The sequence below is a fragment of the Scomber japonicus genome, chromosome 10, assembly GCF_027409825.1.
Source record: "Scomber japonicus isolate fScoJap1 chromosome 10, fScoJap1.pri, whole genome shotgun sequence".
NCBI lineage: Eukaryota > Metazoa > Chordata > Actinopteri > Scombriformes > Scombridae > Scomber > Scomber japonicus.
Window position 1 is genome coordinate 29,560,225 of NC_070587.1, and position 6,722 is coordinate 29,566,946.

The following is a 6,722-nucleotide window of genomic DNA, read 5'->3' on the forward strand; positions in this document are numbered from 1 at the left end:
AAACAAAACAAAAACAAAACAACCCCAGCAACCGACACTGAAAACGACAAGGTGCGCCGGCAACGTCAGCCCCCACTCCCCTCCCTGCTCTGTCCGTCTGTCCGTTGCTGAGTGCGCCTAACTGGTCAACCAACCAACCAACCAACCAACCAGCCTGCCAACGTACCAGCCAACCAACCCAGTCTGCAAACGTCTCCAACACGGCAACACTGCCACCAAGCGGCCCAGGCCGCTGCAAAAAACTTACACCACCGCCGCCGCCACTGCCCCAGCTGAGAGTAACCCCTACCCCCCACCAACTGCGCCCCTGCCGCCGTCTTGCAACCCCCCCCCCCCCACATCCACTCATGCCCCTGTTTCGCAGCCCTGCCCCCCCCCCCCCCCTTGTTGCTGTCACTCTCTTATCTCTCTTACCTGCACACACAAACACACACACACATAAGAAACATACACATACAGTGAAAAGATGAAGACATAAACACGCTTATATGTATACACACATACACACCTTCCCCTGCCTGCATTGGTGTATTTTGTAAAAAGAAAGAAATCATACAGAAGTTTAAAAAGTACGTAAAATGTCATTGTAAAGAAAAAAAAGTGAAGATAAAGCTACTGAGAGGTTTTGATGTTTGTCTGACTAATCCAGTGAGTATGTATAAATATTGGAAAAAAAAATTTGCTTGGATTGATTTAAAAAGAAGCAACACAATGTGTCTTGGTTTTCATTGATGTGATTTCTAATCCTTTGATGTACTTGTTTTTTGTTTTTTTTTTGTACTTTTTTGGGACTTTGACCAGAGAATAAACAAACGAGATTCAGACAGTTGTTGAAATAAACCTTTTTAACATGACCTCCATGAATTCTGTTTTTTCCTCAGCGTTGCTTTACCCCTCCTTTATTCCCCTGAACCCCCGATGCTCTCTGCATGGCTTTGAACGCAGCTTCTTAGATCCGTGTCATACATGTGCTGCCCTGCTTACACACCAACATACACACACTGTCAGGTTTAGGTGCACCTTTTTTATATGGATCTAACATTCACAGATTTCACTTTTACTTTTGTTACCACATCATAGATCATATAATTATTCATCTTCAGTGTTTCATGCACTCCAGGTGATCAGAATACACTTTCATATATGATGAAACCATATCAGAGATACAAATCTGAGGCTGTTGTGTCGTGATATTTTCAATATTTTGAGCTTGAATGTGGTTTGACCAAAATAAAATCTCATCATAAGCTCCACCAATTTTTTTCCCCCTGCAGATTTCAGTCACATCTCGTGGCCCTCTGCAGCAGATGGAGATGGTTCAGTTGTCACGGAGACTGGACGTCCATATTTAGATTACGTGATATGAAACTACACCATCACCTTGACAACTGAGAAGTCCGTCCGCTGATGACAGTAAAGAGATGTGACTGAAAGCTGCAGAAAAAACAGAAATTATCCTTTAAATTTTGGAAATGATGAACACAAAAAATATCATTTACTCAGCTTCCTGACATCTGAAAATGTTGCACATTTTTCTTGCATATGAATAATCTCTCTATCCAGAAGCCTTGCCAAAAGTCTTATCACTCAGATTGTGATGATTTGTGTGGATTGCAAGCGAGGATTACTTGGATTATTACAGAGCAAAGCGTGCAACAACTCTAAAATACAGGCATACAGTCTTTAAACAGGTTTGTTTGCTTAACTTAACTGTACATTTGTTTAGGGTTAGGAAGAAACATCAGTCTAGCTCAGTCTAAGTGTAGTTTTAAGAGAAAAAATATTTCAGTTTAGCACTTTCATGTTGCAGAGGAATGCATGAATTTGCCTATTTATATTCCAGCATAGAAATCTGCACACATTACACAGAGAGCTGCACAAATAGAGGGTTTTAGGGGCCCTTAACATATGAATACAGCCATAGTGGGTTGGGAAAACTATATAAAACTTCTAAGTTTATGAAAAAGAAACATCCATGAAACATGAAATATTGTAAAAACAAGACTGCATTACTTTATTCTGGCAAAGTTGGAATTTAATAATGTGTTGACTCAACAAGAGCAAGTTGGTATATAATGCCAGAAAGTTACACTTATGTCACATTCATATAATTCTCTTATTACAAGGATGTTTACATTTTAAAAATTTTGCTCAGAACAAGCAAGGATCTTCTTTTCTCCTTACATAAAGTATTCCATCTTTAGAAAGTCAGAAAGTTCTCATGTTAATTATGTGACTTTGAGTTTTAACATCTCCGGAGTTGACAGTTGGTGTACTGTTAGAAAAATTGTCTCCACAGCACATAAATCACGATGCCAAGAACAAGTCTGCTGCTTCTGCATGTTTCCTGCCTCCAGAGACGCTTCCCTGTTTCCAGCTGGACACATACACACTCTCTAAACTAAGCATGTAACAGGAAATACATGCTGACATGCAGATAATCAAGATGCATAAGCAAATACGATATAGGCCACCAACAGTGAGGAAAACACACCTGCTGCAGAGAAACGTATATAACAAACATGCAAACACAAATTATTCACTGCTGCCTGTAAAGTGGTTTACAACAGCAGGTTAACAGAAGGGTTGGGTAAGTTTTTAAAGGTGTAATTTTTTACATTAGAGACACTGAATTATGAATTTCAAGTCAACGGAAAGTCAAACAAATAGGAAAATGAAACCATGTTCATAAAAAAGGTTGAATTCTCACACTTAGTTTATTACTGATGCAACATTTAAGTCAATGCATCAAACGACATCTGTTATAACAATCAATCAAAAGGGTAGAAAAAGCTCAAACACCTGCACATCTACACATCAATAACTGATCAAATATCCTTAAAATGAGCAAAATCATATATGTCAAAATCTATAGAATACAATAGTTGATTACATAAATGTTGTCTATTGTGGAATTCAACCTTTTTCTTTCAAATGGACGTATAGAAATGAACTTCTGATGCCCACATATACAAGCACCTCCCACACATGCTTCAGCTCTGCCCTATACAACTTTTTGTTCTATTCAGGATGCACACACACACATGCACACACATACCCACACACATATGCACACTTACATTCATACACACACAAAGCATCTGTTAGCTTCACACGCTCACTCCTACTCACTTTCTCTTACACACACACACAACACACACATACATATTTGTGCTTCCACACTTGTGGGGACCCTCATTGACGTACTGCATTAACTAACACTTTAGCCTAACTTAAATCAGAGGTATGTCCCTGTTAAATATCAAATTAGTCAAGTCAGGTCTGAAGTACAGTCAAAGGAGTAATGTCATATCTGAAGTTATCTGAAACTAGATTAAAGTCTAAGTGAAGGTAATGGAGAGAAATTCAAAGTTAAGTCAAGTCTGAAGTCCCACAAAATGTGTGTCAAGTCATGAGACGAGTTCAAGTCATTAGAGATAAGTCTCAAATCAGCTCTCAAGTCACAAAACATTCAAGACAAATCTTGTGTTCAGTCCCAAGTTATTAGAGACAGGTTCGATTCACTTCTCAAGTCATTTGAGAAAAGTCTAAAGTAATATAAGAGGAGTTTGAGTCAAGTCATTCAAGACAAATCTCATGTCCAGTCTCGAGGCATTGGAGACCAATTATAGTCAAGTCTCCAGTTTTTAGAGACTAGTCCAAGAGGAATCACATCATTTGAGAAAAGTTCCAGTCAAGTCTTGAGTCTATCAGAGGAAGTAAGTCAAGTAAGTGAAGACATGCTTAAGTCAATGCTCAAGTCTCAAATAAAGTCATTTGAGTCCAGTCAAGTCTCATCCTGTCATCGAGCCATGTCTTAAATTGGGTCTTAAATCAGATCTAAGTAATCTAAGTCAAGTTTAAGTTAAGCCTCAAGTCATTTACGACAAGTGTGAGTCAAATCTATAGTTATTAGACACTAGAACAAGTAAGATGTTATCATGTGTCATAACTCGAGTTACTTATCATTCAGTATTCAGGATTTTACAGCCTTAAAATAGGAGACTTGTTTCTGCTTTCAAATCTCACATCAAGTCAAGTCTTTCGTTGGGGAGTCAGGTCTCAAGCAGGTCATGTCTTACAGCAATCAAGTCCATGTCAAGTTTCAAACTCTACATTTTTATGGCTTAAGCTCCAATTCCAATCTTTATCCTGCAGCCAAGTTTTATTTTTGTTTTTGGAGATGTGTGGGATGAAAAAAAAAAAAATCTTTCTCTCTTTCAAAAAAAGTGTAAAAGTATAAAACTCAAATTGGTTCCCACCAAGATAGAAGTACAACAGCACACCCACACACACACACACACACACACACACACACACACACACACACACACACACACACACTTTCAGCCGTGTGATAAACAGCCCTGACTGTGTCTCAGATGAGGCCGCAGCGCTGCCGGCCCTTTGTCAGGTTTCTCTATTGGATCACTGAGAAAGCAACGGGTTAAACACGGCATTGTTGGGGACCCTTCCCATGGTGGAGGGGTGCTGATGGTTGGTGGGAGGGGGAAGGTCTGGGTGCACTTCTCTTTCGTCAAATAAATAAAGAAGAGTGGAGCGGGGGGAGTGGGTGTACGGGAGCATTTCAGACCCCAGAAGGTAGAAGAAAAGACTTTTACTCCAGAATAGGAAACAGCGGTAGGAGAGCTGCGAAAACAGCAGCAACAGTGATTATCACCCTCTTTTATTCCTGTCAGCCACAACACACACACACACACACACACACACACACACACACACACACACACACACACACACACACACACACACACACACACACACACACACACACACACACTTGTGGCAGTTGGCACATGCAGTAGCAGTAGCACATGACTGCACGCACGCACACACACACACACACACACACACACACACACACACACACACACACACACACACACACACACACACTAAAGGAGGGGTCCTTTGAATTGAAACGACTGAAGCCAGAGGTACCAGTGGACGCCATGGCAACAAGTGGGCATTACATTACCAACAGAGAAAGTGAAACAGGATGGGGGAGGTGCTGTCATTGCTGTGAGAGTAATGCTTTAGCACAGCGAACCTTTATGCACTCTTGTTTACAACAGTGTAGCAAGTTTCATCAGTTTACAGCCATTAAATACAGTTAAAATCATAATGCATTCAGAAAAATACATTGTGAACTACCAGAATCCTCAAAATATGGTCTTTTTATTTTTATTTTGCCATATCATGGGAGGGATTAGTGCTCATTGCTGTGGTGTCTCTTCTTTTTAGGAATCAGTTGTCAACCACACATTAATGTCTCTTTTCCTCTTATAGCTTTAGTCCAGTGCAACCCATGAAACGCGCTATTTTTCTCCGTTCTGTGCTTCTGTGCTTGAAGTCAAAAATATTCTCAAGAGGGGATAAATAAGAAATGAGGATAAAACTCACTGACCTTACATTGTACTGTACAGTAAACAAGCAATTTAATACTTGCCTTACAATGGAAACAGGAAGATGTGACAGTGAACATATCTTTATTGTGTGTGTGGCTATATTAACCCTCCTGTTGTCCTCAGGTCAAGGAAGGACAGAAGGAAGGAAAGGAGTAAGGACGAAAAGAGGAAGGAAGGAAGGAAGGAAGGAAGGAAGGAAGGAAGCAAAGGAAGCAAAGGAGTAAGGAGGGAGGGAGGGAAGGAAAGAAGGAAAGGAGTAAGGAATTTAGGAGAGAAGGAAGGCAGGAAGGAAGGAAGGAAAGGAGTAAGGAATTTAGGAGAGAAGGAAGGCAGGAAGGAAGGAAGGAAAGGAGTAAGGACAAAAGGAGGAAGGAAAGAAAGGAGAAAGGAAGGAGGAAGGAAGGACGGAAGGAAGGAAGGAGGAGGGAGCAAAGAAAGAGGGGAGGAGGGGAAGAACAAAGGAAAAATTAAAGAAAGAGGGAGGAAGGAAGGAAAGAAAGAACAGTCAAAAGAGATGGGTTCAATTTGACCCGGGAGGACGACACAAGGGTTAAAAAAACACATAATTGATCTCAAAGGTGACTTAACTGAAGATTTACTCTGCTAAAAATGCTTTAAATGGATATGACCTCAATCTATCCATCCTCTTCATCAGACAGCAGCTTCATCACACAATTGTTCCATTGGCAACCGTAACGAAGGAATGAAATGGCTCTAACAGTTTTACTATTACAGCTTGAACTAAGATGTCTATTTCACACTTGAACTTCGATTTTTAATGTAACCAAATGAGTGCGACCATCATGTTGAGTTTTTGTGGGCAGTGTTCCTATTTTTTTTTTTTTTTTTTTACAGATGCTAAAAACTCACTCCTTCTTCTCTTCTTCTGCAGCCAAAAAATGTCAAACGTGATGTATCACTTATTGTAAAGCAAATGTTTTCCTTTGAAAGGAGAGACAAACACCAATTATCCACAACTACAAAACAATCAAGCTCCCTTTCATTCATTTTCGGCATTAATTCAAGACTGCAACAACACTTATACATATTAAAATGTATAATAATGATAAATAATCACTTAAACTTTAAAAAAAAAGTTTGTTCTGTAAAATTATAAAACTGGATCTAAAGCGCTTTATGGTTATTTTCTTCCACCTAAAAAATATATAATATGTAAATGTGGTGTGTGTCCTTCTGCGTCTGATGCTTTCCAGGAATTAGATAACGAGGTCAAAGGTCAGAGCTGCAAAAATATTCCTCAACGCATTTTTCGTGACCATGTCAACGATGATA